This window comes from Mesoplodon mirus (genome assembly GCF_964341445.2).
Source record: "Mesoplodon mirus genome assembly, chromosome: 10".
Classification (NCBI taxonomy): domain Eukaryota; kingdom Metazoa; phylum Chordata; class Mammalia; order Artiodactyla; family Ziphiidae; genus Mesoplodon; species Mesoplodon mirus.
The window spans coordinates 21,974,848-21,989,211 of record NC_138986.1 but is presented as its reverse complement, the minus strand read 5'-3'; the positions used below and the strand labels follow the sequence as shown (position 1 = coordinate 21,989,211).

The window sequence follows — 14,364 nt, the reverse complement described above, 5'->3', positions numbered from 1 at the left end:
ATTCTACTTTTATATCCCTTAGCTCATTGAGAATGAGTGCAAGTCAAGATCTTGGTATAAGTAGCTTCTTTTTTGGAGTTCAGAAGCAATAAACTCAGGGGAAATAAAGGAAGAGAAAAATCTAAAAATAGTCAATCTGCTTAAATTTTTAAAGCTTGAAAACAATGAAAGTAAGCAAACTTTTATCAAGCCTGACCCATGTAAAATCCACTAACAGGACATTACAAATTCTTTAATGAGGATTTAATTACTATTCACAACAAAAAGGAGCCAGAAACTTATTCTCACCAAATCCACAACTTAAACAGGTCAGATGAAATCCCTACAAATTCACATTCTTTATAAATAAAGATTTAGTCACTGATCCAGTTAAGAAGAAGGCATGTGGGCCTCCATTGGAACTCTTGCCCTGGAGGCCCCACAAATATTGGTGGCAACAGCCGAATCCCGAGTTGTGTGTTCTTAAGTCCAAACCAAGCTTGGCTTCTAACCAACTTGCCGTCAAGACTGTCATGAAAGCAGTCCACCAGGTTTTCGTCTCTACTCCTCTTCAGAATCTCACGGATTATTATTTTACACAGAGGAAGAATTTTAGAGGTTTTGCAGATATATATGGAAATGCAATTATATATATAAAAATTAAGAGGGCAGGTAGTAGAATAAGGGAAGGTTGATTTACTTGCCCAAGATCATAAATTAGTCTATGAGATCCAGGGCAAGAACCTTGATGGTTTCCTGACATTTCAACCAATGACTTTTCTAACCAATCACTGCTCCCTACCTACCACAGTTAACTACCCACATAATGTTTATGTGTTGCCATGTAATGTTGGTATTATTCAATTCAGAACTCACTCATTAAGGTTTTGATAATGTTAGAAAATAAGACTTAGACATCATTGAGTTACCAAGAGTCACCCTTCTCATAAGTTATATGTCTTATTACTAAATGTATAAACTTAAGCATGTTTAATTATAATAGACATTGCAGAATTTATACAGAACATTTCCAAACGTAATTCTCTAAGATTTCTAAAAGAGGGTTTAAATGATAATGATACCATGAGTGAAAAGATTTTAAAATGTGTGCTTCAGAAAATGCTAACTAATTGCATCTGTTCTGAAGAATAATTCAGTGCCAACCTTAAAATGGAATTAATTTATTTTAATTTAAATTTTTATCAGATTTCCAAAATACATCAAACATATGTATATAAAATGGGGTACATTAAAAATAAGTGATTATAATCCTAGCAATGTTTAAAATAAAGTAATAAATATCTTCAAATACATGATTAAGTTTTCTTTGTCCACTGGCTCACCTCTATATTCTAAGTAAAATCCCAAGTGAACTGATATTATATCCCATATGTTGTACAGGCCAACCACATTTGTGTCAAAAAATACAAATATAAAATATCTGATATAGAAAATTTTTTAAAATAAAATGTCTCATCATAAAATTCTTAAGAATAAATTTCCATTAGGTATATATTTAAATAGCTTAAGAATAAAAGCTTAGATGAGGACTCTGAAGAGCTCTATTTTTATTGAAAGTAGTAGAAAATTTCTTTTTTTTTCATATGACAAATATTTATTGAGTATTGACTCTGTGCTAGGTACATATTTATCTTCCTAATTCTGTTAATGTTTTTTTAATATGGTAGAAAAGTTCTTGATAACTAATCAAAGTATTTTAAGTCTTGTTCCTGCCACTGGTAAAGCTTCACAGCACATAAATTTTAAAGCACACATATAGTTCTAGACATTTTGAAAAGACTATATCTCTTTTACCTGTAAATGATCAAAGGGAATTTTATAATTAATTAATCAATAATTTATCTAAATGATCCTATTATGTATTTCCTGACCAGGTGGCAATTTTCCATCCACTTACAACAACCTTAAGTTTACATATGTTGTCAAATCCCTCCCCGTTAATACTATATTTTCCAGGTAAAAACATTTAGTTTACTTGTATTTATCAAAACGGAAAATACAAGTCGTTTGTCAACATCCATCCCTATCCTGGATGAATGAATGAATGAATGAATGAGTGAATGAATGAATGATCTTGGTACACACATCAGACCAGTTCCTGTCCTCTCCTCCATGGCTCCAGATAAAAGGTGTAAGAGTATATATATGCTTAGAAAACGATACAGGCAGGCACAAATGCATACTATTTAGAAAATAATACCGAAGTGAAATTAACTTTTTTCTCTCTCTAGAATTAAAAAAAATCCACATAAACATTTTATTTTTGTCAATAAATATTTCCAAATTTGGGTTAGTGCATTCTTAAAGTATGCATAATAAAACTTTCAAATTAACACAGAGTTGAATTAAAATATTTTAGTATCTCTACAAAAATCTATGTTAATATGTTCATCAACTCCAAAAACTCAAAATTTTATTTTGACATAATAAAAATTATTGACATTTATAATGAAAATCATTGCCATTTACACAAATATGATGCACATATATATATTTTATTTGATTTGGAAACAAAAGAATCCAAGATTAAGAGTTCTGGGACAAAAGTCCCATAGGTTTCTTAGTTCAACTTAAATTTTTGACTATTTAAAATAGAGGTAAACATGGTAGCATGTTATAGCTGACCCCAAAACATGAATGTATGCTGAAAAACCAAATGGGGGGGGAGAAAATGAAGGTTTTCTTTTCTTATACATCACCAAGGTGACATTAAAACAAGTCCTGCAAGACATAAACCTATCAGCCACAGTTGTCAGTTGGAAAAAAAGTATAAAATTATAAAAATGAGGCAAAGAGGTAATAAATAAAAAAGAGTAAAAAGAGAAAGTATTACCTGGCAAGGAACATATCACTAACTCTCTCAGGTTTACTATGCCCTAGGAGACCAGCCTAAGTGAGACTCAATGGTCCTACCCACTTCTGAGTTTGATTGCTGTTTGAAAAGATCTTGACAGTGCTTTCAAAGGTAGAAGATGGCCCTACATTTGGAGAATTCCCTGAGGCTATTTCTATGGATACACAAAAAGGCATACTGACCCTATCTATCCCAAGGCGTCTGACAAGACAGAGGAAAATCAGCCTGATAAATCATCCTGCCAATTCAATTCTTAAGGGAAAGGAATTCCAGCGGTGTAGTAGGTAAAGTCTGATGAGAACATATGACAATTTCTTTAGAAGCTCTGACAAGTCCCATTACCATTAATCTAATAACTGAATTACTATATTGTAGCAGGTTGAACACATTTTAGGGTTTACAATGGCAGGAAAGAACTTTGAGGGGTAAAATCAGGAGTATATAATACTCACCCCATAAATGTACTTCCATCAAGCTGTATACTTATAAAACAGGGAAATCTACTTATATTGTCTAGTTTCCCATAATAAGGAAGTATTTTATTTTAAATGTTACTTTTTTTTCTCTACTCATTTATATTTCCCAGCACTCAACCTGGGACACAACAGGAACTCAGTAAATGTTTATGGATTGAGGGATCAAGTGTGTGAATGGATAAACGAATACATGAGTGAATGATTATAAACACACGCTTACCATGTGCATGTACTATTAAGCATCTGTGGGGTAAAGAAGCAATTGCTTCTTCCTCCACTCTACTACTCCTTTTAAATTCTCTCCTTTCATTCCTTTTAAATTACGGGGTGGCAATGGACATAGTATACATCATACACAAGAAACCCCTCATTCAGCTCTCTAGTCAAACCTTACTACCTCAGAGAGGACTTCCCTGACTTTCTATCCAAAACACTACACCCTCCTTACTTTTTAATCCCCTTAACTTACTTTATTTTTCTTTATAACACCTATCAAAGCCCAAGATTGTATGGTTATTTGTTCATTGTTTTTTCCCCCAATAAATTCAATGATGTCAGGAAAAATATATAAATAAATAAATTACAGGGTGGCCTGATACAATTTAAAATGCCCCTCTGTGGTAATGTGAGTGCCTCTGTGAAAGTTCTTTTACTGTGCCCAATTTGCTGTACTAATTGATTAAAAAAAAATCCACTAAACATAACCTTGATACAAATGTCATCCCTTCACACTCTACAGTAATACGCTATTCGTCTTAACAAAGTAATTTTTAAATTTTTCTTTAAGTTCTATTATTATTCCTAAATGTTAATAGCAGCCCCATTACCTCCTATGAGATGACTGCCTCTCTGCCCAGTTTCCTAAGGGTGAATGTGACACAATACGCCTGTATGTGACAGTGTGTTTTGTCTGTTTATTGGCACATGACTATCCTAAAGGACAGGAAAAGAACTGGGGTGTGTGTGTGTGTGTGTGTCTATGTGTGCGTGCACTTCCCTGGATTGTTCTCTAGAAATTTCCTTCCATGTGGGAAAAGTGCCAAGGAGAGCCCGAGGACTTCCCTGACCCTGAGCCAAGGGTGTGGCAAATGCGCTCACCCTAACCAGCCGGGTGCTTAAAAGGGAAATGGTGGGAAGGAGGAAGGAAGAAGTGAGAAAGAGGGAGGCTTGTAGTCAGTTGAAATCTTGGACCTGTGAGAAAATCATCTAGGCATCCAACATGTTTGCAATATTGTAAAATTTACAAAGACTTCTCAGGACTAACACATTCTCAGGGGGTACCTCGAAGACCAGCCGGTGAGCTAAGATCTACTGAGGTTTCTATAAACTTGACCTGTCAAGGATAAATCACTGAGGAAAGCTCTGCCTTTCTTTCACTGATGGAGTTTAATTATATGTTCAAGACAAGGAATAACCTTTAGAATGTTTCCCCCCCTGCTCGACTGAAACCTCTTCAAAAACCACTCTTAACCCTTAAATTGTTGAATGCAGGGGCCCTTTCTTAGATGACATTGTTACCACTTTGCAGCACTTCGCACTGTGGGGCACACCTTCCTTAAATACAGAGCTTCCAGCTCAGAATCTGACATACCAGGGGCAATAAGTAAGAGCTCCTCTATCTGTAAAGGTCCTCTCCCCTTAGTTTCTTTGACACTTGCCTCTCTTAGTTTTCTTGCTATGTTTCTGACAGCTAAAATATTTTGGATTCCTCTATCTGACCTTCCAGGCCCAAGTGTCTTCTCCCCTAGATTCTTCCCTATTTTTCCAGCATCAAAATTAATATCACTCTCCTTTGTGTTCTCATAACTCTTTGCACTACTCCTGTTGTCGCACTAATCATGATCTGGTTTGGATTTCAGTTAATTGAGTACACTTATATCCCCACCCAAATTTTCAGCTACTTGGAGACAAGACCCTTCTCATTTTTCTCAGTACACACCTCTAGCACAGAGCACAATGGCTTTCACATGGCTTGGTTTTCCATAAATGTTGGCTGGATTCAAAAGTTTACTAAAGTCGTTGCATGGAATTTTTAACTCCTTCCTCTTTTCCACCCCTCATGTAGGCAATCATGTGCCAAAACCTATAGACAAATGATTGCATTATTTCTCTCATCTGTCCCCTCCTTCGTATTCTTATTACAACCAGCTTAGTTCAGAAATGTATTACCTCTCACAGAGATGATCCCAATGGCTTTTTAACTTGTCTACCTTCAGGTTTTCTACCTCTTATTTGTGAGGTGAGGTGAGGTGAGGTGAGGTATATTTCAAAAATATAATCCAATCATATTACTCCTTAGCTCAAAATTGGTTCTTTAACGTCTACCAAACTGATGTGCTAATTACTCCTTCAAGGTCCTCTATGCACTCTCTAAGTCTCTAGGTATCTTTCTTTCCTCTCTTTGGTGTCTCCTCTTCATTTACCAATGCTGTGTTCCAAACACATCATGTTATTTTTCGTTCCTATGACACCTACATTACCCATCCCAACTCTTTGCCTATGTGGTTGTAATTCTCTCCATCTGTCCAAACCTTGCCTGTCTTTAAAGCCTTCCTCAGGAAACACTTCCTGATCTCCAAATCCCTCCCTCCACATTCCCATGAGAAAATTCATGTGATTTCTTTCTCCTCTAAATTTGCAATGCATTTTATTTATACATTTCTGATGGCGCTACTTAAGCTTCCTTATATCCAAGTTAGTTGTGTACTAATCTTGTCTCTCTTTTGGGTTTACAAGCAACTTAAAGGCTAAAATGCAGACTTACTCATCACTGTAGTCCTCCAACCACCAGAACACTAAATTGCATATGGCAGAAACACCATGAACATTCATTGAATTAAACCGAATTAAAGCTTTTACAAATAGCCAAAGAAAGCTCAGGTTCCATGTAAGAAGGATGGGGGCTCAAGCCAATTTAGTGTTGGTGACTGTGATGATTGGTGTTCTCAAAAGTTCCACTTAAGGCTGATGACAGAATCAAGCTCTGCTACAGTCAATGAATAATTTATTTCTGCCCAAATATTCTGTTAATGGAAATCTTTTTATGGCTCATGATCTAAAATATATTTACTGCCCTTTGGTTATTAAATGTTTGCTTTAATCATTAGTACACAAAGTAATGACAAATGATAATTACAGGATCGTTATATGCTTTTAAACTGATTGAATCAAGAGTGTCTCTGCTGAAATTCAAAAACTTCTCAGTGGATGGGAATGGGAGTGGATTACATTGGGACCGGCTGACTCACCGCTACCAACAAATTTAAGAGCCTAAGGATCTTGTTAGAAATACCACCAATTGAGAGGACAACTTGCAATTCGAATGGCTAATACACTTTTTCGATTTTAGTGCTCAAGTAAAAATGCCCCTGCTTCCCTGAACTAGACTGTTTCAATCGAAGGCATCATAGTAAAGAAAAGAAGAAGTGCCTGTGTTCGCGCATTCCCTTGATTTTCCAGCCTGCCCAAAAGTGTTCCTTTGCTGTGCTATTTCAGCAAGTTGTGAGGTGACAATGCTCATGCTTATCAAAAGGAAAATATAGCTATTTTTCCCGTATGTTTTATTTTGGCAGGCCAAAAGGCACACTTCCGGCTGCTGTTTAATCTCCCTAATATGATTAAACATGTGTACTCTGACAAGTACACATGTTCCTAAGGAGGTGAATTTGTGGGGGATTTTGGCAAGGGTAAGGTTGAGAAAACCCCAAACATCCTAAGCTCTTGGGAAATATTTAAGGAGCTGGAAGAACAGTAAAAAGAGGAAGAAGACTCATGCCTTCCAGTGAATTCCTGTTTCCAGCTATAAACCCTCATGGGAAAAAAAAAAAGTTGAGTAGTATAAAGTATAAGCTTTTTATCTACTTTTATATCAAACTTGGTACACAATCAAATTCATCATCCTGAGACCCAAGCCAGCTTCTCTCTTTACTTCCTTTTTTTCTATTAAAAGTCCTATTCAGGGCTTCCCTGGTGGCGCAGTGGTTGTGAATCTGCCTGCTAATGCAGGGGACATGGGTTCGAGCCCCGGCCTGGGAGGATCCCACATGCCGCGGAGCGGCTGGGCCTGTGAGCCATGGCCGCTGAGCCTGCGCGTCCGGAGCCTGTGCTCCGCAACGGGAGAGGCCACCAACAGTGAGAGGCCCGCGTACCGCCAAAATAAATAAATAAATAAATAAAAGTCCTATTCAAACTCGCAGGCTCAAAAGCCTCGTGTCATCACTGACAGCTTCCTACTGCTCTCTGCCCCCAGAAGTGCGGATATAAGCGTGCGCCCGTGCACACACGCACACACACACGCACACATACCCCTCCTGCACCCAATCAGGCAGCCCTCCGTGGGCCTCCTGCACATTCTCTCATCTTGTCTGCATCCTGTCAACTCTTATTGCCGCCACTGCAATTCAGACCTTCAACACCTGCCTGAACTCCCAGTGTGCAAAGTCAGATCCGAAAGTGCTTTGGGTCCAACTGTCAAATTTCCACAGGACAGGTCTAGGCACTATGACCTTGGGTATTGGGTATATGGAATCCAGGGACAATTCTCAGAGGCAGTCACCTGTGGAAGCATCAGGAGAGTCTTAAGGAAAATACTTTGAGCTGAAAGTAGCCATAAAGGCACCAGGATGCAAAACTTGCGAAGTGAGGAACTAAGGAAGAGATTGGAGGAAGTTAAGTCAGAATTCCAGCACAGGGTGGTACAGCCATTACTGATGGAGTGTAATCTATAAAAATACTGAATCACTATGCTGTACACCTGAAACGAACACATTATTGTAAATCAACTCTACTTCAATAAAAAAAGAAAAAGAAAGAATTCCCTGAACTTGGGATTCAAGTGTTCACTAAAGTTTTCTTAGTGCTTTCATCTGTGATATACGTGTGGGAGGAGAGGGAAAGGGCATAACATGCGGTGACAGCTCTTGTGTGAATTAATGCTAAGTGCCTCCTAAGTGGCTTCTGTGCTTTCAGGGACTCTTGCACCCACTCACCCTCCCCTCACCTCTACCCCCACACCATCCAGCACAACCTGGCCCGATTCAGCTTCCTAAAGTGCAGCTCTGATGACATCACTCTTCTGCTCAAAAATTTTCAGGGGCTTCCCAGAACCGCAGGCTGGATTAAATGTACATCTTTAGTCCTGAAGCCAGAGACAGCTGTGCTTCACATCCACATGACCTGTATCTTCCAGGAAGCCTCTACATTCAGAGGCCATGTTTTATTTTATCTCATTAAATCTTTTCAGAGGTCAGTTGTTTTTGTTCCCATGGTCAAGACAAAGACAATAAAACATCCTTGTAGGGGAATGTAGGGAGTTTTGTTTTGTTTTGGGGGGTGGGTTTGTTATTTTACTTTGAGACTAATTTTTTGCATTCAAAAAGATCACCTAGAAAGCACATACATTTGTTTATGGCTCTGCTCTGGATATTTAATTAGAATCAGACTTGCTGATTCATCTCCCTAATATGATTAAAATTAAATCTGTGCCCAGGTATCAATTTGCAGTCCCCCAAATGAATTTTAGATGAAAACTCACAATCAGATAGTTTTATTAAATTCAACAAATATTTATGGAATATCTACTATTTTTTTCAACCACCATTTCCAAGGCTGAAGAGGACACCAATGAAATAAAGATGTAGTCTTTGCCCTCAAGCAGCTTACAGTGTGGTAGGTGAGATAAAAGCCCCACATAAATCACTTTATTAAAAAGCATAAGCACAAAAATACATACAAAAAAGAGACAGGAGAGAAGTAAAAAGCATTAAGGGGATTCAGAGAGAAGAAGAGATAAAGCATGAAGATCTCTGAAGTGGATGATGCTGTTCAATATCTAATTTAGTAATCCACAGGGAAACTATAACTGCCAAGGGAATCAGATCTATAAGGATGTTGCTTGGAGTCTATGAGATTCTCAGAGCAGGGGAGTGACTGGGTGGATTTCACAGTTATCATCAAGGAAGGGAAGGTACACTGCCTCCAAGATTCCCTAAAACTCTTGAGATCTGATTCTTCCCCCAAACTCCAATATGGCTTCTACTTCCTTATTTGTTTCATACTAAACAGAATATACAGATCGTATCAACAAAGCTCCAATATTTGAACACTGCCAGTCAACCAGACCAGTGATCTGGCATCGAATGACATATTGCCTGTAGTTGGGAGAACCAGGGCTGAATCCTGCTTCATGACTCACTAATGCTGTGACTTTGAGCAAATCACTCAACTGTAACTCTTAGAGCCTCTGTTTGCTCATATACAAAATAAAATGTAAGTAATATCTACAGAATAGTTCTTGCTTTAAGTGGGGTCATGTAACATGGAAGCCATTGGTAAACTGTAAAGCATTACACAAATGGTAATTCAGGTCATCCTAGAAACAGGGCATTCTATGTAGCCAGTAAAAGATGAGAGGTCCCGCCACCACAGTCATCCTACACTGCAAGCTAAAGGAAGGAGACAGGAAGAACGACAAGCAGGAAGAGTACTATGAAATGACATTAAAGTAACCCTCGGGCTTCCCTGGTGGTGCAGTGGTTGAGAGTCTGCCTGCCGATGCAGGGGTCGCGGGTTCATGCCCCGGTCCGGGAAGATCCCACATGCCACGGAGCGGCTGGGCCCGTGAGCCATGGCCGCTGAGCCTGCGCGTCCAGAGCCTGTGCTCCACAATGGGAGAGGCCACAACAGTGAGAGGCCCGTGTACCGCAAAAAAAAAAAAAAAAAAGTAACCCTCAGTCAGTTTTTCAAATGGCTACAGAATGCTCAAGGAACAAAATGTGCTTTGCTCATACTACTGGTTTAATTAATCTTGCTGATGATGAATAAATGAATGGGTAAGGAACTGAATATATGAATAAATCAAGGTATAGTCAAGTGAACTGCTTGAAAAACAAAGCAGGAGGAGTCCAGTTTTATAGAAGAGGTTAAGAAAATAATTCTGGAAAAATGAAACCATGTAGCCTGAGAAGCTAACAGTAATGGGCTCCACTCACAAAGGCTGTAATGGCAAAACAAACTGCAGTCCTTATAGTAAGTAAGAGCTTACGAGTCTATAGGTTTCACATCGGTTTAGTAAAATTCAGTCAGAAACACTGATACCCTCTTCAGTTACCTTGAAACCCAAAGGACACAACGGAAGAACTGTATGCATCTGAAAACCTATAAAAATGGCCCTATATAAAAGGACACATACTGAAGGCCACAACGCATTGAAGCTCATAAGGTTTGCTCTGAATTATATGTGACAGCAGGAAAAGTTGTATCAAACCACAGTGAACAGAGAGCAAATCTTATTTGCAACCTCATCAAATCTTTATAAGACGTACTAAAATGTGCCCAAGTTAAATAGATTAAAAGTTTCCCATTTTATTTTCCATACTGGTGAAAGTAATGACAAAAAAAGTAAAAACATAAAGGAACAGATGGATGGATAAACACTGAGTCTGAGGAAATCACAAAATAACAGCAATTTCTACAGGAAATAGAGTTATATAGTTTGGATTTTCTAATTTAAAGTAAGATTTCAGTAACTTCTGACTCCAAAAATGACTATCATAACTACGTAATTCTCAGCAAATTAATTTCTGCTCTGAAACCTGATTTTCTCAAGTGAATATGGGATTCTTAATTCTTACTTTTCAAAGATTAAGCAGCTGTAGCAAAGAACCTGACTCTGCAGAACACACCCAGTGAATGCTAACAATTTTCACCTTCCTTCTTATCTTTCCTCAGCTTAAAGAAGACATACCATTTACATAATTCTTAAATAATTACATCCAATGCAATGAGAGCGTATAAATCTGTGCACCTGGTTTAAAGGTCTATAGTCCAGCTACTATTACCTTAAAATGAATAAGGTCAAGACCAGTCAAAAGCCCTGGCTATCTGAAGGAAAATGGCAGGACATGAAAAGTCACATTATTATAAAGTAATTTGTATTTATTATCTTTTACAAAAAGTACCATAAAAGAAAGGCCATTCTAATGATGCAGGTTTTCCTTTTATATCGTGTAAAATTTTATCATGCAAATTTTCCCTTTTTATCTTTTTTATCTTGTTTTCTCTTACTACCAATTTGGAGTGGGGGAAATTGGACAAATTTTTTAAATTTATTATTTGAAAAAAAAATTCTTGCTTGGGTCAATGGACAAGACCAGGCTCAGGCGATAAAGTGATTGAGAGGTTGCTGATTATGTTGTATACAGCACGAAAAAAGCTTACCAATTTCATATGAAGTGTTTCCTTACCAAGTGTTTGGTTTAATGTTACTCATCTCTATGTACATTTCTATTATGTCCACAATGATGGGCTAAAGAATCAGTCATGTGATTAATAAAATACAATTATTGTTACATTTAGACCATGATTGTGACTATTACCAACATGAATCACTATTGTCAATAATCACTACTAGCTACTGAGTCTCTACCACCTGCCAGGAGTTTAATCCTCACATAACCTTATGAATTAAGTAGCGTCCTTATGTAATTAACAAAAAAAAATATTTTAAAACACAGTGACCTCAAAGAGCTGACTTAACCAAAGACACCCAGAATTCATAGTAACATAAGCAAGAAGGCCAATGTCCGTTCTCAGGAGGCACTTACAGAACAGTTTCCTAAACATAATTTAAATTAGGTCCCACCAATCGAAATTTAACTGTAACACAGTGGGGTACCTTGGAAATAACTGTAAAAGCCAATCCTTGTGAGTAGAAGGAAAATTAAATGTGGCAGACAAAGACATTTAAGTGAGTAGTTCAGAGCATCAATTTTCATCTTCTAACATCTATTATGACTATTGAAGAAATTAAGGCTTTGCTTTTGAAACTTTATCATTTCTCTTCATGATGGGTTTTTCAATCTAACTGCCTTATATCCCTCTAATTATCCAAAAAATGTTCCGAATGGCACCGTGTGCCCATAACCATGGAAATTACTGGTCACAAATGAATCTTGGGTCATGAACTTCACAGGCCAAATGAAAAGATTCCCTGGGTTTCCACACTTGATATTTCTGCACTCACTGGATGCTCAAAAGCTACACTAACAAATCAAGTTCCAGGGAAGCAGCCTCAAGGAAGATTATTTTAGACAAAGCAAAGGCAGTTGTCAGCATTGCATAAACCATATGCGACAATATCCCTGAAAAACCACCCGACCCCACCACGTCTGAAGATGCCCAGAGGTAAAGCAGACACTACTAGTTTGGTTTGGAAGTCTGCTCCCCGAATGATTAGACACTTTCCTCTCTTATTTACCATCATTCATCATATTTTTAAATACTTCTAGTTTATCCAGAGGGAAATAAAGTAATGAGATGCACAACTTAGAATCATGAATAAAATTTTGTATTTCAGAAACTAAAATCATGTGACCTAGACTAGGAACACAAATTTTTTTCCAAATTTTCTGTGACTGTGTAAAGAGTTAATTAAAGCATGAGTCTGCCTGGATTAAAACAAAAATTACCAAACCCTAAAATCAGTACCATTTAGATTTCTGATGTCAAAAATCTGTTTGACAGAACAGGCTTTACTACACTGACATTTTAACAGTAGCCAAAGTCTTGTTCCCACTAAATTCTGTCTTGGCAGTGCCAAGAATTTGCTAAAAGCCTAAACTCTTCCTGGTTAAGAATTCTCTACCTCAGGAGCGTTCCAAAGCAACACAGTGCAACAAGGAAGCTGGATTAAGCAAGTCCTTAAGATTTCTATTCTTATCACAGAAACTAAGCTTTCTGCAAAATGAGAATGGTTTAAAGCAAGGAGGCTGGACTTCCCTGGTGGCACAGTGGTTAGGAGTCCGCCTGCCAAAGGAGGGGACACAGGTTCGAGCCCTGGTCCGGGAAGATCCCACATGCCGCGGAGCAGCTAAGCCTGTGCGCCACAACTACTGAGCCTGCGCTCTAGAGCCTGAGAGCCACAACTACTGAAGCCTGTGCGCCTAGAGCCTGTGCTCCGCAACAAGAGAAGCCACTGCAGTGAGAAGCCCACGCACTGCAACGAAGAGTAGCCCCCGCTCGCCACAACTAGAGAAAGCCCGCACGCAGAAATGAAGACCCAACGCAGCCAAAAAAGAAATAAAATAAGGAGGGTTACTAATTTACTCAATATATTCTTTATACCTTAGATTTGAATCTGATACTATACAGTACAATTACATGTATCTCACTAAAAGTAAAATTCGATAGTCTCACATTACCTCAAGATTACAACAAGCAAATAATCATTAGAACAGTAAATGAAGGGATCTGGTTTCAAACTGTACATGACAACGTTTTCTAATCTTCCCATTTTTTCTAATCAGGTTAGTTCCGCCGATGTGGTAAAGACTTATCAACATTTTCATTTAGATAGCATCCCAGACATCTTTCACAGGTTTTGAGGTCCTCAAATTATTACTGTCAAAACTTCACATAAAGCTTAATATTTTGCTTGAGAGATCTTTCCAATAATTTTGAAATCAAACCACATAGAAAGTACTTGACTCAACTTACCCAGTGGTTAAATGTTAAAGAACTGGTAAAAGAGTGTTCCAAACAAATCAATTCACTTAATTTTTCAAGTAGATCTGATTACCATCGTCTTTTAAAAAATTCAAAGACTCCACCTAATGAAGAAAGAAAAAAAAACACAACAAAGAATTGCATTTAAACCAGAGCAGCATTGTAAGATCTATACATTAATAACACAGAAATCAAAGCAAGATTATTATTATTATATCTTCTCCTAAGTTACTGTGCTACTTAAAACTATAAAACAACAAAAGCATCTGGCAACTAGATTAAATTTTCCAGTTTGGAAATAAAAAGAATGTTCAAGCACAGAAAAAGCAATAAAATAACTAAGTGCAAGAGCAGAAGAGTTTATTTTCAGTACTGATTGGCATACGAAAGTGGTGACTACATAATGTCAGTTAGGACATGTAAAATCAGAGATGAGGAAAAGATGCAACTGACTACTTTGGAATTCCATTCATTGGTTCTTATTAATTTACTGATGCAATGAAAATGTGTAGGTTGCAGTTCTTTAAAACT

The 14,364-nt window shown here is 37.6% G+C and overlaps 1 protein-coding gene across 17 annotated transcripts in view; it reads right to left on the bottom strand.

Moving 5' to 3' along the window:
* The window catches only part of HIVEP2 (HIVEP zinc finger 2), a 203,110-nt gene that overhangs the window by 79,695 nt on the left and 109,051 nt on the right, over positions 1-14,364 (bottom strand). For all 17 annotated transcript variants that reach the window (XM_082634067.1, XM_082634053.1, XM_082634058.1 and 14 more), the window contains one exon: positions 13,825-13,937. The gene's annotated coding sequence lies outside the window, so the exon portion shown is untranslated. The remainder of the gene's footprint in view (positions 1-13,824; positions 13,938-14,364) is intronic.